General features: G+C 44.3%; 1 protein-coding gene across 25 annotated transcripts in view; it reads right to left on the reverse strand.

Annotated features, from left to right (window-relative positions):
* Positions 1-21,129, reverse strand: part of NRXN2 (neurexin 2) — a 336,628-nt gene that overhangs the window by 243,197 nt on the left and 72,302 nt on the right. The window lies entirely within an intron of this gene.

A 21,129-nucleotide genomic window follows, 5' to 3' on the forward strand; every position in this document is an offset into this window, starting at 1 on the left:
TTTAGCGACCGTTCCAACTTAGCTCGGCACTGAAAATAGTGACTTCGGATTGTTTTCACGCTTATGGCTATTGCAGCATCGCCGTACTCACGGGATTTACACTCAGATGCTTGACAACTGACTCCTATTTATGATGGTTGCAGAGTTCAGGAGTCATTTTGCGAACCTTCTGACAAGCAAAGTCAAGGGAGAACCCAGATTCACTTAACAACCATGTTACTAATTTAACAACGGCAGTGATTCATTTAACAAATGTGGCAAGAAAAGTCGCAATAATGGGATGGAACAGAGTCAACCTTGAGCCAGTAAGGATTGAACTGGTGCCAGTCAGCCGAATTAGCCTGAAATACTGCATTCTAATCACTGTGTTACCATAGGAGGAGAAGAAAAGAGAATATAGAAGAGAATATAGAAAATAATTAGGCTGGACTATAGACTAGACTAGAATAGAGAAGAGAAGAGAGAAGAGAATATAGACAATATAAGAGAAGAGAATATAGAAGAGAATATACAAAATAATTAGAATAGACTAGAAGATAATATAGAATAGAATAGAATAGAATAGAATAGAATAGAATAGAATAGAATAGAATAGAATAGAATAGAATAGAATCCTTTATTGGCCAAGTGTGGTTGGACACACAAGGAATTTCTCTTGGTGCAAATGCTCTCAGTGTAGATCAAAGAAAAGATACATTCGTCAAGAATCATCAGGGACAATACTTAATAATAGTCATAGGGTGCAATAAGCAATCAAATCATACCAGGAAACAATCAATATAGATCATAAGGATACAAGCGACAAAGTTACAGTCACACAGTCACAAGTGGGAGGGGATGGGTGATAAGGAGTGATGAGAAGATTAATAGTAATAGTAGTGCAGACTTTGTAATAGTTGAACAGGGTTGAGGGAATTATTTGTTTCACAGAGTGATGGCTTTCGGGGAAAAACCTCCCCTTGTGTCTAGTTGTTCTGGTGTGCAGTGCCCTACAGCGTCGTTTTGAGGGAAGGAGTTGAAACAGTTTATGTCCGGGATGTGAGGGGTCTGGAGATATTTTCACAGAAGTGAACATAGAAGAGAGTATAGAAAATTAATAGAAGAGAGAAGAGGAGAATATTGAAAATTTAGAATAGAATAGAACAGAACAGAAGAGCACTTAGACTCATATCCCGCTTCACAGTGTTTCTACAGCCCTCTCTAAGCGATTTACAGAGTCAGGTCCTCATTTTACCCACCTCGGAGGGACGGAAGGCTGAGTCAACCTGGAGCCCCATCAGCATCGAACTCCTGGCAGTCAGCAGAATCAGCCTTAAATACTGCATTTAACCACTGCGCCACCATAGCTAAGGTTTGCTTCCCTCTCACCCCCGGGTCTCCTTCACCTGGTGCCTCTGGTCCCCTCTCTTTGAGGATCCCCCCTTTCCACACACAGTTTACTCCGTGTGGCTCAATCTCTCCGACTCCTCCTCCCACTATTTTCTTTGGAGACGGAATCCACGTTGCTTCTCTCTTGAAGAGCCACCCCCCCTCCCAGCAGACTCCCTTTCTCATCCCAGCTCTATTTGTGGAGCCCCCTCGTCATCCTTGACCCCTCTTCTTCTTCTTCTTCTTCTTCTTCTTCTTCTTCTTCTTTGACCACACATATTTCTTAAGTACTCCATTACACTTAACTTATTTTTATGTTTCCCTCAGCGTACCCAAGTCTCGCTTCCGTATATCAGAGGAGACAGGAGCACACTTATCCAGCCATTTCCCCTTCTTTTCAGCCACATCCTTCATTCCTCCAACCACACGCATCCCGCTGCCACCACTTGCATGTCTGGCCACGTCTCCATTTATTTTCCCCATCTTTGGTATAAACTTTTAAGAAAACAGGCAAATTCATCTACTCGAGTATTTATGGAGAAGTCGCCATTGCTCACTCCGTCTCCCCAGTGAAAACAAGACTACTTTAGTCTCTGATGGGTTTATGATCGGATCCTTCCTCCTCCTTGCCTCGTTCAGCCTCTCTCAAATTCAATGCAAGCCATTCAGGCTCTCCTTCAAATTGTTTTTGTGCAGAAGTGTGCGTATGTTCACACTCCTGACACGCTCACCTGTGACATCAGAAGAAGCACTCCCCTCCAATCCGGCATCACATCGGCCTGCGACTCCATTTTCCCTCTGCAAATCCCATCAACTCAAGCCTATCCCTTCATCCTCTCCTTTCTCTTAAGCAGCCACTAGACAATAAACAAACTCCCATTCAGACATCTCATAATGGCCTGAATAAACCTCGATCTATAAACACTACGGTTCCTCGTGTTCGCCAAGCATCCGCGTTCCTATTTTGCGTCAGTGTAACTCCATCTACCTCTTTTGGATCCTTTGTCACGTAATTATTTTCACCTCTTCCAAGAAGGCTCCGCATCCTCTTTCTGTCCAACTTCCACTGAATCTACAGGCAGTCCTCGACTTATGATCACAACTGAGACCAAAATTTCTGTTGTTAGAAGTGAGGCAATGAGCTTTGACCCATTTTATGACCTTTCTTGCCGCATTTGTTAAGTGAATCACTGCAGTTAGTAACACGGTTGTTAAGTGAACCTGACTTTCCACTGACTATTCTTATCGAAGGCCACAAAAGGAGATCACATGACTCCAGGGACACTGCAACCGTCATAAATAGGAGTCAGTCGCATGACTGTGGGGAGGCTACAGTGGTTGTAAGTGTGAAAAACTGTCCTAAGTCACTTTTTTCAGTTCCATTGTAATTTCAAACAGTAAACTAAACGAATGGTGGTAAGTCAAGGAATAGCTTTCGTAAGTTCCTTTCTTATCTACATTCCCCCGCCCCCAGAATTTAAAGTTGACATTGCCAAACAATGATCTACCCCACATTCAAAACCCTTCATCACCATTTATGCCTTCAATAATTCTCTCAATTGTTCATTAAAAAGTATCAAATCAATGATTTCTTTGCCCTACGCCTGTATGAACAGATTTAGACTGACTGTATATTCACAACAAAAGGCCCTTTTCTGAGCTGATATTCATTTTTATTCATTCTTGGTTCTCCACAGGGCCCGTCACTTTTTCTGTATTTTCTGTTCCACACTTCACCGTCTTTACAGGGTAATTTTACCCCCCAGATCACATTAATTTAGAATATTGTACGGTTTTTTCTCCTGACTAGTTCTTCTATTATTACCATTCATTAGAATGAAACATGCAGCAATCACCACCCTAAGGAATCCTATTTTTATAGAAGCTCACAACAACCTAGAAAATACCAATTTATACTTTTTCTAGCCTTTCATTCATAATTAAACCTACATCTTCCACATCCCGACAAGTCCCCATTGGCTGCATTCCGCAAGAACGGGTCATCTTCGTTCAAATCATTTGCCTCTTTGCTTGGAGTCGGAGGCAGACAAATTATCTTTCATTCCTACATTTTGTTTGTTCATTTGTGGTCTTCACGATGTATTTACTCCTGAATTCCAAGTTGCAAACTTCCATAAGTCTTGGTTGCCAGCAGATAGGTGCAACAATATTGATCCCTCTGCCACTTATCATGGCTTTGGTCAATCAAAGTTTTCACGCAATGCTCTATCTATCTATCTGTCTGTCTGTCTGTCTGTCTGTCTATCTATCCATCCATCTATCATCTATTTATCATCTATCATCTATCTATTTATATCATCTATATCTATCTACCTATCTTCTATCATCTATTTATTTCATATATATCTAACATTTGTCTATTATTTATCTATTATCTATCATCTATATCTATCTGTCATCTATCTTTCATCTATCTATCTATCATCTATTTCTATCCTCTATATCTATCTATCATCTTATCTATTACCTATCATCTATTATCTATCTATCATCTATATCTATCAATCTATCATCTATCTATCATTTATATCTATCTTCTATCTATCATCTAACTATTTATTTATTTCATCTATATAATTGCCATGGCTTTGGCCAATTGAAGTTTTCAACAACACTTTCTATTTTATTTATTATTTTTAATTTATTTATAAGCTGGTGCTTGGGATTACAGCATTGTGGGGCTACTTGAAATGGTTCAGGATATGCCTTTGTTCTAAATCTCTGCCTCTCAAACTTGGTTAGATTAAACCAAATTGGATGAAAGTGGTTTTTCTTTGGGTAGGGATATACAAACCCATTAGACAGCACAACAATTCGCTGCAGCCAATTCACCAGGGCCAACTCTCCGCAGCCAAGTCGCCATGAGACAACTCACTGCAGGACAAGAGTTACACTAATATCAAAGAAACGGTGGGATGGAATCGTTAATGAAAGGGCGCAAAAGGAGGGACAAGATGAAATGTGAATGTCAGATGTTAAAATATTATTTTATTTATTTTACATAATTAAATGGAACTGTTTAAACTGTCCTGTGGCGAGTTGGCCATGGTGAGGTGGCCGCAGCGAGTTGGCTGTGGCGAATTGTCCCGTTCCATACAATGACCCTTCATTCTGCAGTCATTCAAAGTTACGAAGGTGCAAAAAGGAAGAAACTTACCTCAAAGTTCCATAAGTCTTTCCCGTTAAGAAGTTTCGGGTAGCCAAAGTTTGCTACCCAAAAGTTTGAAAAGCATGTGCATGTTTGCTCAGGGTAAAAATAGCAAGGTTGCAGGGGCTCTCTCCTCCCCCTTTCCAGAGGTGGCAAGCCTCTGTCTCAGCGCCCCACCTGGAAAGCAGCATTCAGGGCAAGGCCAAATGAAACGCGAGAGGGGGAAAAAATGGGCCTGCTTATCTCTCTCTTGCTCTCTCCACTTAGGCCTTGTTTACTCACTGGATGGGGGAGCAAAATATTGTGCTATTTCAACATGACCTAGAATGCTCAATTCGTACATCTGCATTACAGGCAACACCGTGCTTTACAGAATTACAGGGGGGGCAAGGGAGAGGGGCTCTTCTTGAGTAAACCACTGGGAAATATCGGTTCCAAGGGAGAATGCATAGGAAGGAAGAAATGCAAACTGGTTCTAATATTGATTCTTATACAGGTAATCCTCAACTTATAACCATTTGTTTATTGACTGTTGAAGTTATAACACTGGAAAAACTGAAATTATGACCATTTTTCACATTTATGACCGCTGCAGCATCCCCAAGGTCACATGGTCAAAATCCAGATGCTTGGCAGCTGACAATTGCAGTGTCCCAGAACCCCGCTTTTGAGATCTTCTGATTAAAAAACTTCAATGAGGAAACCAGACTCATTTAACAACCAGGTAACTAACTTAACAAGTGTAGCAATTCACTTAATAAGGTTGTAAAATGGAGCAAAACCCACTTAACAACTGCCTCATTTTAACAGCCGAAATGTTGGTCTCAGTGGCAGCCAAGGACTCCCTGTATACGGAAGGTATCCCTGCTTAGTTCAGACATTTAAAAATGACCCCTATTGTTTTCCTCCCACGTCAGGGATTCTGAGCAGAGGTTCCCACGAGACTCATAACGCGGGAGGTGAAAGACTTGAGAGCTGCACTGACGTGGCCTGACAGGCTACAGCTGCTCTAAGCCTGGTTCATTTGTGCACGTGCTAATGTGTGTTCCGGTGTGATGCTCCTTCCACAAGCTCAGTTTATGGTGCAGCCTTTCATCAATTTGTTAAGGTCGGTGCATAATCGATGCGCTTGGAGGTCCTTCCAATAAGCTCAGGGATGCCATCTTCCAATTACAGGCAACTGGCATGCAAAAGAGGTTGATTTGCAAAGGAAAATGGTTGCCAGTTCACCAGAATGCCCCCTATCCACCTGCACTGGCTTTCAAAGAAGCCATTTACGTGAAGCACAGGTGAAGTACAGGTAAATCCTCAACTTACAACCGTTACAACCAAGTTACAATGCCACTGCAAAAAGGGACCTAGGACCGTGAGAGCGTCATCACTTGAGACTTTCAAGAAGAGATTGGACTTCCATCTGTCAGAAATGGTATAGGGTCTCCTGTTTGGGCAGGAGGTTGAATTAGATCAGTGGGCCGGGGACCACTGGTGGTCCACGAGAAAATTTTGGTGGCCCGCAGAGAGATGTCACCCCTGAAGCAATTAATCCAGGCTGTGTGGGAACACAAGGCTGCTCCTCCCACATGCCCCGCGGGAACACAAGGCTTGCACCGCTTGCATTGTGAATAACACCAGGTAGTGAGGGGAGGGGGGAAAGGGCAGAGGGGGGGAATGTGCCCCACACGACCCACGCACCTCGCCTGGCCACCAGGCTGCTTCTTTCCGCTTCTTTCTCCTTCTGCTTTTGGCTGCACGCAAGGAAAGCAGCAGAAGTCTTTCTTATTCTCTCCCAAACTCTGCCAGAAATGAGTCTTTGGGACCCTGCAAGGCCTCTCCTGCTCCAAGAGGCTGCGCCGGCAAAGACTCATTTCAGGCGGAGTTTGGGGGAGAGAAAGAAAGACTTCTGCTGCTTCTACTGCTTTCCTTGCATGAAGCCAAAAGTCTCTCTCTCTCTCTCTCTCCCCCTGAAAACGGAGCTGGAGCTGGAATCCTGTGATCCCAAATAAAGAATGACTGATCGGTAGGAAAACAGGGTGGGGAATTTTCCTGCAGACTTTTGGGGGATTTTCCCAGGGTCTCTGGTCCACGGGGTTTAAAATTATGAGTTTGGTGGTCCCTGGGGTCCAAAAGGTTGACGACCCCTGGATAGATGTCCTACAAGGTCCCTTCTAACTGTGAGTATCTGTTATCTGTTTCTCAGAGTTACGGCCTTTCCATTATTCCATGATCCCATGATCAAAATTCCAGATTCATCTTAGCGACTGGTTCATATCTATGGCCGTTGCTGTGTCCCAAGATCGTGCAATCCTCTTTTGCGACCTTCTGACAAGCAAAGTCCATGGAGAAGCCGGATTCCCTTCACAACCAGATTGCTCACTTATCAACTGCAGTGATTTGCTTAACAACCGACGCAAGAAAGGTCGTAAGGTGGGGCAAAATTCACCTAAGAAATGTCTCACAACAGAATAGTTGGGCTCAACTGCGATCATCAGACAAGTAGGAACCTGTAGGAGCCTATCTAAAGAAAAGGGAGGAGGAATGTCGCCCACGTATAAAAGACTGACTCCACACAGGAAATTCGCTCAATCAGCCACAATAGGTCGGCTTTACACAGTGCGCTAAGCGGTGAACCGTGGTTGACAGAGGCTGAGGCTTTGAGCTGCCTATACACACTAAGCCAAACAAATCACATGAGGGTTTCGGCACGAACCCAGCAACTCGGTCCAAAGTTTCCCAGAATTCTTCACCACAGAATCTTAAAAGAGTGCCAGGGCTGGAAGTGACCTTCGAGGCCATCTAGTCCAACCCCATTGCCTAGTGCAGGAAACCCTACTATGATCGTTACCTTCATGCTGGACGGTAAAAGGAGAATTAGGGGTGACATGATAGCAGTGTTCCAGTGCATGACGGGCTGCCACAAAAAAATTGTTCTCCAAAGTTCCAGAAGGGAAGACAAGAAACCATGGATGGAAACTAACCTGGAATTAAGGAGTAACTTCCTAACAGTGAGGTCAATTAACCAGTGAAACAGCCTGCCACCAGAAGTTGTGGGTGCTTCATCACTGGAGGTTTTTAAGGAGAGACTGGACAGTCAACTTGTCTGAAATGGCATGGGGGTCTCCTGCTTGAGCAGGAGGCTGGACTAGAAGACCTTTGAGGACCCTTCCAGGTCTATTCTAATTCTAATTCTATTCTGTAATTCTATTCTATTCTATTCTGTAATTCTATTCTATTCTATTCTATTCTATTCTATTCTATTCTATTCTATTCTATTCTATTCTATTCTATTCTATTCCTTCCAATATTTATTCTATTCTATTCTACTCTGTTCTGTTCTATTCCATTCCATTCCATTCTATTCCTTCCAATATCTATTCTATTCTATTCTATTCTATTCTATTCTATTCTATTCTATTCTATTCTATTCTATTCTATTCTATTCTATTCCATTCCATTCCATTCCATTCCATTCCATTCTATTCCTTCCAATATCTATTCTATTCTATTCTATTCTATTCTATTCTATTCTATTCTATTCTATTCTATTCTATTCTATTCCATTCCATTCCATTCCATTCCATTCTATTCTGTCCCTGCCGTTTTACAATAGAATATGCTGACTAAATAGCAGGGGTTACTTTTAAGATTTAAGAAATAAACTGGCGAGGTTCTTTCAGCATTCTGGGTGTGATCCAAATGGAGCTGGGCTCTCTGTGGCTCAGCTTGCTAAAAAGGACCCTTCACTGTCCCAGCAGGCCGTCTGAACCCTCTCACCCCAGGCTGAAATGTATTTGACAGGTTCGGGCTCTGCCTGATATGGAAACGGAGCACAAATACCAAATGCTTCATTAGCTCGTTCAAAAACTGAGCTGCTGCTATATTCAGAAAATATTTCAGGCCTGGTTTGTTCTAATCACAGTGACCCTTTCTTGTTACAGGCGGTTCTTGATTTACGACCAATCGCTTAGCAAGTCTTTAAAGTTACAACGGACTTCTCCAGGATACTTACAACCCTGATGAAGTTCTGGGGGCTGAGCTGCCCTCCCTCCTCCCAGTCACCCAGGTTGCATTTGGGCTCTTAGCCACCAGCCAGCATTTATATCAAATCACATTTTTGCTTCTGGTTTCTGGCAAAAAAAACTGGGTTTGCTTAACAGCCAGTGCATTCACTTAACAACGGCCACATTCACTTTATGACCACTGCAAAAAAAAAAGGTTGTAAAATTGGGCACAGGCAGATGTTGACTCGCTTAATGACTGACATGACTTACAAAATAATTCCTCAATTGCAGTCCTAAGTCAAGAACGACCTGGATATTGTGAATGATGATGGCAAGATAATACAGGCAGTCCTCGACTTACAACAGTTTGTTTGGTGACCGTGACCATGTTACTAATTTAATAACTGCAGTGCTTCGCTTAACAATTGTGGTAAGAAAAGGTCATAAAATGGGGCAAAACCCACCTAAGAAGTGTCTCACTTAACAACAGAAATGTTCGGCTCGAGGATTGCCTGTCGTATTGATTCAATCAGCCTCTCTGCTGGGTTTAAAAGATTACCCTGTGTGCTGACTGGATCGCAGACTCTCTGGTTAAAAACATCAGACTAGCATTTCCTGTACGTTATTTTCTTTATTTGGGGGTCAGAAAAAATGATATATATATTTTAAAAAAAATCCATAGTAGCTCCTGTCAAAGCCATTTGTCTCCCAGGGACCAGGACAAAGACAACTAGAATTATCTTCTGATTGTATTCCAGGAAATAATAGTCATAAAAAAGATGGCTGATCAGTCCTGAGTAGGAAAGAAAAGTCGCTCGGAATTTATACTCGTTCAAGATTCAATCCTTCAACCATCTCTTGCACGACCGTACTTCCTTCTCAGAGAACAAGGCTGGCTTTCTCCTTATCTCTGGCCCGCTGGTGTCTGCCGAGCCCAAATGCTTATTTACATTCCTGGCGTTTCTGCTTTCTGGTTCAGATAAACCCAGCAAATCAGAGGGGAATTTCCCAGCAACGGAACTGTGATAACTCCCGTGTCTGTCTGTCTGTCTGTCTGTACATATAAAACAAGTCATAGAAAGAAAGATGGATTTCCTAGAACTGCCCTGTGTTTTTTTCCCCAGAGCTGCTCTTCTACTCATGAAGCTCAGTGGGGCTCACTTATTCCAGGTGAATATTGCTTAAGGAGGGGAAATACTAAAGATGGAATATATCCAGCCTCAAATTTGGATTTTTTTTTAGCCCAGTCACATCCACTCTGGATCATTCGGAGGCCTTAATGAAGGATTTTCTATGACTCTGATGGGGGGGGGGGGTGGAGAAGGGAAATAAATCATTTTCCATCATCAAAAATAAATCCTCGATGCCAGTTTGCCTGCACAGATATATTTTTTAAGTAAATTAAAAGGTAGGAGAACAGTAAGCTGAGAAACTCAACTTCCCCCAAATTTAGATCTACAATAAACACTGCTGAACTCTCATGTATACAATCCTCAGTATGGGGTTTAAGTTGTTTAGTGGATTTACCTGAAAGGAGGATTAATTTTTCCCCAACAAATAATTTACCTTTAAAATAGAAAGGCTGCCTTAAAATCAGTAGCAGAAATAGACAAAATTCTCCTGCAAACTTGTCAGGTTTCAGACCAGACTCCGAGCTTGGGAATTAACCGAGATGTGTCAAAGTTAGGATAAATAGCTTTTATTGTAGATAGAAAAATCAGTCATGTATTTGCAGCTGATCTGCCCACCCTTCTGCCTAGCCTTATGTTCCGCCGGGTCCGTTTCAGCCTTTTTACTTTGCAATAAAAGAAGATTCACACAAACATTTTAGGTGGGTTTCAGCAGTGAGCTGAAAGGAATTTAACAACCACCGAGTCAGTTGAATGCAGTTGTGACTGTAGGTCGAGGACCGACTGAACCTGTCAGCTTTCACATCACGTGTTTTCTCATGATGGCTTTCAATCACCTTGTTATTCGAAAACCTACAAAGTTCCCAGTGGATATTTTGCCCTTCTCCCCAAAACATTAAGAAAGGAAAAACAAGGAGGATTCTTGCTTTAAAAGTATCCATAACAGTGGATGCTTGTAACAGCAAGAAGCCGCCTTGCTTTTCCTCTCTTATTATTTTTTTTTTTGGGGGGGGGGTGTAGGAAGATCAAGGGCTCCACCACGATGGGTTAGTTAGAGCAGCGGTCCCCAAATTTTCCAGCTTGGTGCAGGGAGGTGGGTTGTGAGTGGCAGGTGTGCACACGCACACAGAGCTCCATTTGTGCGAGTGGCACACAATCGCCCTCCACTCACACGAATGGAGCTTCGCGTGTGAGTGGAGAGCGCTTGCACTTATTGCACACGGCTCCACTTGCGTGAATGGAGCTTTGCACACGAGTGTCCTCTGCTCGTGCAAATGGAGCTTCATGCATGAGCACAAGCAACCTCTGCTTGCACGAGTGGAGCTTCGCACATGAGCGCAAGTGGAGATTCGCATGCAGATGCTTGCCCGTTTCTTCTGCAGCCTGGTTTTTAACAGGCTGTCGCCCAGTAGTGGGGCGCGGCCCTGGGATTGGGGGACCCGGGGCCTGTTCTAACAAAGATCCGTGGGAGGAAAAAAAAATAAACCAGTCCTTCCCCGAGATACCATCTTCTCTCTTCTGCAAACATTTCAGTTCAACGCTACACAGGGTCCTATTATCAAGCGATGGGCCCCGGGGCACAGTTCCCACAATCTGAAGTGGCAGCAGTTTGCAGATGTAAAATACTCCGGCTATAAGATCTTTGAACGGCCAGGAAAATGCAAAGCAAGGATTTAAGACGCATCCGGTTTCACTGCAGCAGCTTTAAGTATCTCAGAAAACTGAAATCCGCAAATATTTTTTTTCCCCCATGGTGGTTTAGCTGATCTGTCTTTTGCCAGCCGCCTAAAAAAAGGGGGAGTTGGTTCTTTGATCCTGGGGAGAAAAGTGAGGATCTCTGTGCATGCTCAGAGGCATTCTTTTTCCCCAGGATAAGATCTCAGAGGTCGCTCCAGATACGTGCACACCACCGAAGGCAAATGGATACACTTAGTAAGTCAGCGATTAAGTGTGACATTTGCCCACAGTAGTGTGGGCGTATTGTGCAACCTTTAGGATCTTATCCTGGGGGAAAAGAATGTCTCTGAGGCTACGCAAAGTGCAAGCAGACCCATTTGTGCCATGTGGGAAGCAGGCTTGCATTAGCCTTGGATGAACCGTAGGCATCTCGCGTTATGTGTGGGAGAAAATTCCAACCCAGCCCTTGAAGTCAGCAGGGGAAGAAGGCTGGTTGAGAAATCCAGCCCAGCTGGGGGAGCAAAGCCCGCAAAGCCCTCCCCACAATGCCCCCGTGGCCGGCTCTTCTGGGGCATCGCAGTGGGGATTCATGAGAACCAATCTGCCACCTGCTGTTCCAGTGGATCAATGCGAATCAGCAATTATACGCAGCCAAGTTCTCTTCTTCTTCCCCACTTGCTGAGCTGCACATTTGCTGGGGGGGGGGGGGAGAGGATGTTGAGGGTGGGGAGCAGGATCTCTCCTGGCCTGAGGGAACAATTCCCAAGTATGGGAACTGGAGAAGAGATTGGATAACCACTTGTCTGGAATGATAGAGGGTTTCCTGCCTATATTAGAAGACCTTCCAACTCGGTTTGTTCTAATTCTAATTCTAATTCTGTTCTTCTTGCAAACCTTTTGGGTTTTCCTGTCTGGTGGCCTTGTTCAGAGGCTCCCTTGCAGACTTTTGTGTAAGGCCCAATCGCAGCCTTTTTGCCACTTTAAACCACAGGCCCCAAGTCAGGGAGAACAAGGAAACACACGGAGGAAGGTAAATGTGGTGTCCCGGGATAAGGCTGCAAGATCCAATCTGGGTCGGAAGTTTAGTCTTCCGAGCTTTTGGACTCCTGGTAGAGCCCAGCCTCAGGGAGCTTCTCTCTAGCAGAGTGTGGGCTTTGGGCTCTTCCCTGTGTAGTATTGATGTGGTGCCTGGCTATGAGTGGCTGTTGATTGGGTTGTTGATGGCCAGTCAGGAAGTTGTTGGCTGTTGTTCCCTTTTGCTGCCAAGCCTAAGTAGTTCATAAGCTGGTGATAAATTAGCTCTAAGCAAAGATCGCTTGGAGGAAGGAAATACCTCTAATGTAATCTACCAGATCCCCTGAAAGGATTGCCCCTGTGACTATGCAGGACAGAGAGGAGGAAGCCAGCAGTCAGACAAGGAGATCCGAACTCTTTGGAAGCCTCACATTGCAATAAAGAAGGACATACATTCCATTTTGCAGCTGCTACTAAGATTGTTGGCCAAGCAGGGACAAAAATAGCCAGGGAAATAATTGAAGCCTGGCAAACGGGGCCTTTGTCAGTCAAGAGGGCTGCTGATTCACCACCAGTACTTTGGCAGCAGAAGGAAACAACAGCCAAGGACTTAATGGCCGGCCATCAACATCCCAATCAACAATGAAAAAGCCACACGCAGCAGGCGCCACATAAATACAACACATAGAACAGCCCCACACACATGTTCTGCTGGAGAGAAGTTCCCTGAGGATGGGCGCCAACTCAAGTCCGAAACTTCGTAAGACTAAAACTTCTAAGGTCCTGGCGACCGATCCAGACTGGAAGCTGTCATGAAGAATGACAGGGATAAAACCCAGGGGCGCAGGGAGACGGTATATCATCCTCCATCCAGATTTCTAATCCCCCTGAATCAGAGTAATGAAATTCTGCTGCAAAATGACTACTCGAAAATTCCTGTCCCCAAGTAATAACTAAAATAGGACTACGAAGCCTTCAGATAAGTCAGAATTGATTTGGAAACCTCACACCAAGCTGTGAAAGTCATTTTCTTCTGGTTATGTCATCTCCAGTTACACTGTAGCCCCTGGCCAACTTTGGCTGCACCTAAAAACACTACGCCAGTCAAATCTGAGGATGGGAGACCACCAGGAAACTAACTGGGCAATTGAGGGAAAAAAATACCCAGAAAAGAAGCGATAGCAAACAATTTCAATGTTGCTTTGAAAGTTATCCAAATGCATGTACCTTGTTGGATACATTATTAGGGTGTTGTTGTTTTTTCACTTCATTTTTTTAAGTTTTTAGTCATTGTTAAATCTGCATTGTTTATCTCTCTCTCTCTTTTTTAACAAGAACAAAGGCAATGAGTAACAATATAGCAAAGGCTTTACATATTAGATAATCAGCTTAAGGCAGAAACCCTTGTTGTACAACAAATACTTTGAAGTAATTTGCAACTTTTAAAAAATGTGATATTCAGTTCTGGATGAAAAAGCTAAATAATCTAACGCTTATTAACATTTTAAATCATAGTTAATATTGATATAATACTCTGTTTTATCATCAACAGATCTAAGCAATCCGAACATCAGAGTGTTAATAATCCTCAATCAATACTGTATAATACCTAATAACGTACAGATAGTTCTCAACCTACAGTCACAATTGGGTCCAGAATTTCTCCACTGTAGGCAAGACGGTTGTTCGCAACCAATTTTATAACCTTTTTTTGCTCCAGTTGTTAAGCGAATCCCTGAAGTTGTTAAGTGAATCACATAGCCCAGCAGTTCCCAACCTTTCTGGTACCAGGTACTGGTACATGGGTGGGATTCAAATATTTTAACAACCGGTTCTGTGGGCGTGGCTTAGGTGGTGGGCGTGGCTTGGTGGTCATGTGACTGGATGGGCATGGCCAACTCAATATCACTCACATCAAGGCACGCATCTCCTTGCCTGGCCTCTCATGACTGTGGGGATGCTGCAACAGTCGTAAGTGTGAAAAATGGTCATAAGTCACTTTTTTCAGTGCCATTGTGAGTTTGAATGGTCACAACACACAAGCAAAATGCCAGCAAAGGAGGGGAAAAAAACTCCAGAGAAGTTCCAGAGACAGGAAGTCTAGTCCTGCCAAGAATGTAATAAGGGTTAACGGGGAGGCAGTTTCTGTAAGCAACACCAGAATGTTTCCTTCCTGCCTTCCTTACAGGATTAGGCCAGTAATTTCTTCTAACAACCGGTTCTAGCAAATAGGTGTGAACTGGTAGAATCCCACCCCTGGACTGGTATCAGAAAAAAAATTGTTCCATGGACCAGGGAGGGTGGTTTTGCATGCAACCTACTGTAGATCCTGCGCATGTGCAGATGAAGCTTGTGTGGCCCAGTTCCTAACAGGACATGGACTGGTACCGGTTGACAGTTTGGGGACCCCTGAGATAGCTGTTAAATGAACCTGGCTTTCCTCATCAACTTTGTTTTTCACATTTCTGAACCGCCCAGCTCACTCAGGGAGGGACTTTCCTCATTGGAAGCAAACTGATCAGAAACGGTGGTTATCTAACTATCCAACAGCATAAAATTTAATGTGGAGAAGAACAAGGTTTTGAACCTGGGCAGGAAAAAACAAAGGTACAAGGACAGATTAGGCGAAACCTGGCTCAAAAACAGTAACTGTGAGAGGGACTTTGGAGTCCTAGTGGATGATCACTTGAATATGAGCCAGGGGTGTGTGGCAGCAGCCAAAAAAGCGAATACATTCCTTGGTTGCATAAACAGAGGCATAGAATCAAAATCATGTGAAGTATTAGTACCGATTTATAAAGCCTTAGTAAGGCCACGCCTGGAACGCTACACACAGTTTTGGTCACCACAGATGTTGAGACTTTGGAAAAAGTGCAAAGAAGAGCAACTAAGATGATTAGAGGCCTGGAGACTAAAACATAGGAAAAACGATTGCAGGATTTTGGTTTGGCTAGACTACAGAAAAGAAAGGACCAGGGGTGACATGATAGCAGGATTCTAATATTTGAGAGGCTGCCACAAAGAAGAGGGGGTCCATTTATTTTCCAAAGCACCAAGACAAGAAACAATGGATATAAATTAATCAAGGAGAGAAGCAACCTGGAATTAAGGAGAAACGTCCTAAAAATGAGGACAATTAACCAGTGGAACAGAAGTTGCCTTTAGAGGTTGTGTGTGCTTTATCAAGGGAGGTTTTTAAGAAGAGACTGGACAGTCACTTGTCTGAAATGGTCTAAGATCTCCTGCTTGAGCAGGGGGCTAGACTAGAAGACCTCCAAGGTCCTTTCCAGCTCTATTCTGATTCTGATTATAGAACCACGGGACGCAGCAACCACTGTCAACAGACTCTGGTTGCCAAGTGCTTGAATTTTGTTCATGTAAGTGTGAGGACCATTCAATAAGTCACTTTTTTTCGGTGCTCCTGTTAGTTTGAACATTCACTGAATGAATGGTCGTAAGTCGAGGACTACCTGTCACGTAAGTTTTTAAAAAAGCGACTCCCACCCAAGACTGTGCTGAACCCAGATGGCATCAGATGGCATCTTGCACAAGCTGGCCAAGGAAGCGGGCCAGGGACCATTACATCCTAACCTCCGTTCGGTTCTAGCTGGAATTGGTTGCGCAGCCAGTGGGGAAAATCGACCCCGTTGTGTGCGCCACACTTTCCCTCCGTGGTTGAGTTGCAGAGTCGCCATCTGCCTTCCAACAACCCGTTTAAGCAGCTTAAGTGAAAGGCGTGGGGTCTGCCCTTCTTCCCCAGGCTAAGCTTGATTAAACCTTGGTGAATTAGAAGGGAGGGCCTTAAGCACCGGGCAAAGGCACCTCTTGATTAGTTCCCTGAATTGCGCAACTCCAGATGATGGTTTAATTTAATTACCAGATTAAAAGTGCTGCAAGAACGGAGCAGACGGCGCACACAATGGAGGCGGGAAGAGGAAAGATATACGCCGCCATCAGCTTCTCAAAAGAAGGCATGATATATTGTAAATTTAAATCAGTCTCGTAATTATTCAATCCGCCGGCCGCTAGTTGGGCCTTTCTTCTTATGAAACAGCATCCCTCCATGAAAATAAACGGGGGGATGATTTAGAGTAGACTGAAAAGTCCTTCCCCATGCAACGCATTACTAAATTATGAAACTCTCTGCCACAAGATGTGTTAATGCCCGCCAACGTTGTTTTTTTTTTTTTTTTAAAGCATTTAAGAAAAATTTGGGGGAGACACGTCTCGCCCTGCTCTATGGGATCGCTTCCAACGGTGGAGATAATACATCACCTTAAGCTTAAGACTCCTGAAAGAAAGGCAGGATGCAGCATAAATCTAAGTAATAAATAAATAAATTGCAAATGTCTTCCCTTAATGAACCTAGCCAGTTGCGTTTTGTTAAGCTAAGCACAGAGCTGAGCGCAGAGGCAACGCTGGGAAATATCCTGCACTTGTCTTAGAAGTGGATGAAGTGCATTTGGGTGACTCCCTGCTCTTGAACTCATTAGCACTCGGAAGAGGATGCGGACTGACTGATTTACACTTGGCACATTTTTTTCAGCGGCATCTAGATGCAAGCTGTTCATCAACCGATGGCCGTAGCGTAGACGCATCATGGTTCCCAGTTTGCAGATGAGCTGCCCCAGTTGCGCTGAACTGAATCAGCCTGCAAGCTGCCTTCCAAAGCAGCCCCATGGGGAATGCATTGTGGTAGTACACTAAGGCCGAGGCGTCAAACTCAATTTCACTGAGGACCTTTATCAGGGCTATGGTGGACCTTCGGGTGGGGTTGGGGTGGCCAACTGGGTGGGCGTGGCCAGCTTGACACCACTCCCCAAACTGCTGGCATGTTTCCTCTTTGCATTGGGTAGACCGGGCTGAAGTGTTTCGGGATGGCCCCCTTACATTCTCCAGGCCGGATTTGACCACATTGGGGGTTGGATTCAACCTGCAGGCCTTGAATTTGACACCCCTCTGTGCTAAGGCAGTGAGGGCAGGAGTCACGGTCACGAAGGCCTTCTAGTTTGAAAAGGCCCGTATTTGACGCACTACCCAACGAGGGCAAAGCTGGCACTGAAAATCCTACATCCTAAACCACCGACAGCCCCACTAGCTGGACTAGATCAGTAATCAACTCCACCGGAAGGCTAACCCTGAGCTTGAGTTTGGCTATAGCAGTGAAATCTTGCAGATCCGATTAGGCTGGACTTTCTCCCCCTTCGTATACTCCAGTGAACCAGGGAGGTGTCCGTCTGAGCCCTTCCCAGTGTTACCTCGATTTATCATCATCATCATCATCACCATTAGAGAGGGAAGGGACCTTGAAGGTCATCTAATCCAACCCCCTGCTTGAGCAGGAGAGTCTACTCTATACCATTTCAGACAAATGGCTGTCGGGTATCTTCTTAAAGTCCTCCAGTGTTGGAGCACCCGCAGCTAAAATATGCTTTCTCCCCTCTTGCTTAGGCCTGTGATTCTAAACCAGGGCTGTCAAACGGAAAGCCCGAGGGTTGCTTAGATCTGGCCTGTGGGGCCGTCCTGGAAACAGAGAAGGACCGGCCCGTGGCGCCTCTGCCAGCAAAAACGGAGCTTGGGGGGGCCGCGTGCGTTTTTGCTGGCAGAGGGTTGCAGGAGGCCGTTGCAGCCACCCCCGACACGAGTAGTAACGCCCACCCTGGTCCCCTGAGGTCAAACACAACCGTGATGTGGCCTTCAATGAAGTCGAGTTGGCACCCCTGCTCTTAAACCTTGGCAATATTTGTGTGGACTTCAACTCCCAGAACACCCCAGCCAGCATGCTGGAAAGAAAGAGGAGGAAAGGATAACCAGCTATAAGGCGGGTGGACTCGATTACATCCAGCGATGGATGCCCTGAAGAATTTGGTTGGGGATAGGCTGCCCTACAGAGAAAGTCTATCTATGGGGGGGCTAAGGGCCCAACTTAAGGCCCGTAACCAATCACAAAGGGCTGCCTCCGTGGGGCAATCCCCATCTCCTCTCATGAGCTCCAAGGACACCCTGAGTTGGTGCAATCATTCCTGTGTGTCCACCTCAATTTCTTAGCAGGTTGTCGTGTGTTCTTCTGGGATTCCTTTCCCCGAGTCCAACTTCCAGCATTGGGAACCTAGTGGTCTCCCATCCATTCACTAACCAGGTTCCGCTAGAATTTTCTAAATTAGCTAAAGTTGGCTGCCACCCAATGAGGCAAACGTTTCCCATGAGTGGTTACTTTCTGGATACAACCGTGAATTATTATTTTTTTCAACTTTCCTAGTTTAATTGCCATGACCGGGATTTCCTGTTGGTCGCCCATCCCAGGATTAACCAGGTCCAGACCACTTTAATATTTTTTTTTCCAGATCCCTCAGTAACTCTATTAAGCAGGTCCCCAATTCTTGGCCTGCAAAATAAGGTTATTTTGCTGCCTAAAAGAAGGCATAAAGGGAGATAACCAAGTAAAAGGCAGCATCCAAAGAGATATTGGGGGAGGGGGGTTGTATTCTGTTTATTTGTTTATCGAATTTATTTGCTGCCTATCTCGCGTTTCAAGGTGATTCTGAATGGTTGTTAGAAAGTAAGAGTCTGGTTTTTTTTTTTAAAAAAGGCAAGCAGCCGCGGAATCTCTGTCTACCAGCTCAATTTCCAAAGAAATGTTTACAGACCAAGAAGAAGGATTAAGGAAAATACTTTGATCTCTTAGATAGCTGTGATACTTGATAGGACAACATTATGGCAACCGACACATAATGAACTGCAAAATTTAACGGCTGGGTCCACATGAATAAATGAAGGAACAAATGATAATGATTCTGCACTAAATTCCTCCTTTGGCAGGAGTCCAAGTAAAAATAAACAGCTCGGAGCCTTCAGCTGATGGGGACAAGTCGATGTCACTCTGCATCAGGCAAGAAAGCGGTTTTCAGGCATCAACAACAGCAACATTCCTTGGCTGAAAGTAGCTCTGTTTTTCCCACAGCCGTTTTTGGGTAGAGATCTCCCTCTCTCTCTCTCTCTCTCTCTGCCTTGATGCAAAGGATATACTAGAAATATCGGTCCGTCGCTTTGGGGCATTGTCTCAGCCTGCCAGCCAGAAAACGCCACTGATTTTGCAAGCTGAGTAGGAGCCAACAGGGCAAGGCAGAGACACAAAAAGGCAAATGCAATTTTAGTTGCATCAACTGAAGTATAATTTGCAAATCGTCGCAGAGGGGGCGGGGGTTGCTTCGATTGGTAAAAGATCCACTTCAGTTTTATGTCCAGTATGGGATATCGCATGTTAAGAAGGACTCAAACGAAGTGGAAGAAGTGTAGTGAAGAACAACAAGCATTATCAGAGAACTACAGTTCGTTTAGTGATTGTTCAAAATTAAATGGCGCTGAAAAAAGTGGTTTATGATCATTTTTCGCACTTATGACCATTGCAGCCTCTCCATGGCCACATGGTCAAGATTCACACACTTGGCAACTGACTCGCATTTATGACAGTTGCCATGTCCCAGGGTCACGTGATCCCCTTTTGCGACCTTCTGACAAGCAAAGTCAATGGGGAAGACAGATTCACTTAACAACCACGTAACAACTGCAGCGATTCACTTAACAAACATGGCAAGAAAAGTCATAAAATGGGGCAAAACTCCCTTTTACAACTGTTTCGCTTAGCAACAGAAATCTGTGGCTCAATCATGGTCGTACGTCAAGGACTATTGGTACTGCATGTTAGGCGAACCCAGAAAATGGGTTAACTCAGTAATCGGTTTAGGCAATGGACTCGGGCCTCCGCTATTTTGAATTTCACAAGCTTTCTACTTTAAAAGTTATGGGGGTCTAAAAATACAAAGAAACCCAACAAACTACAGTATGTTGGCTGGAAGCTTGTTCCTTTTGTTTTGAGGATGGATGCAGTCTTTTTTTTTTAAAGGGTCTTCAGCAACATTTTGGATGTGTAGGAAATTTTGCTAGCATACATACACACAAATGAGCAGTTTCTCTGTTTCTTTCCTGTTAAATTACGTTTCAAATTAAGAGTTGCACGAGACGAGTGGCATATAAATTTAAGAAATAAGTAAAAATTTTAGGGTATCTGAGAAAAGAATTTGTACGGTATGCAATTGCTCTGACTGCGCTGCCTTTTTGCTTCACTCGCTGTTGTTCGCGTATCCTCGGCAAACCTCTTATTTCTATGCCAGTTGAAGGTGAACTGTCAATCAAGGCCTGTCACCATTCAGCGATGCTACTCATTTCTGTCTGCGTGGGTGCAAAATGAGTAGTTGTGGCTGCCCAGTTTCTTGATAGCTCCTGCCAAGGAGAGAGGCTCTGTCTGAATAGGAACGACGCTTGCATTTGAGACCAGATGCATTTGCCTACAAAGAGTATTCATTCATCCAGAACAGACACCCAGATTGTGCTATTCAAGAAGGCTTTCAAGAAGACACTGGACAGCCATTTGCCTGAAATGTATAGACTCTGTACATAAGGGGGCTGCACTGGATGACCTCCAGGGTCCCTTCCAACTCTGTCCTGTGTTGTATCCGCTGAGACTCTGCCTTGGTGAACCAGGCCCTGACATGGCCAGATTATCCTGCTAGAGTATTTCTCAGCTTCGGCCACTTTAAAATGTCTGGACTTCAACTCCCAGAATTCTGCAGCCAGCAAGCTAAAGGTTCCAGTAACAGAGACTTGCAAGACTTCTTCTCCCTTCCTCTCTTTACTTTCAAAAGAACGAGGGAGGGAAGGTCTTGCTGAGACGCTTTCTCAAGTGACGTTTCTGCTTCGGGCTCGGATTTCTCTT

This window comes from Pseudonaja textilis, chromosome 16 (assembly GCF_049901715.1).
Source record: "Pseudonaja textilis isolate UNSWEBS1 chromosome 16, rPseTex1.2, whole genome shotgun sequence".
NCBI classification, from domain to species: Eukaryota; Metazoa; Chordata; class Lepidosauria; order Squamata; family Elapidae; genus Pseudonaja; species Pseudonaja textilis.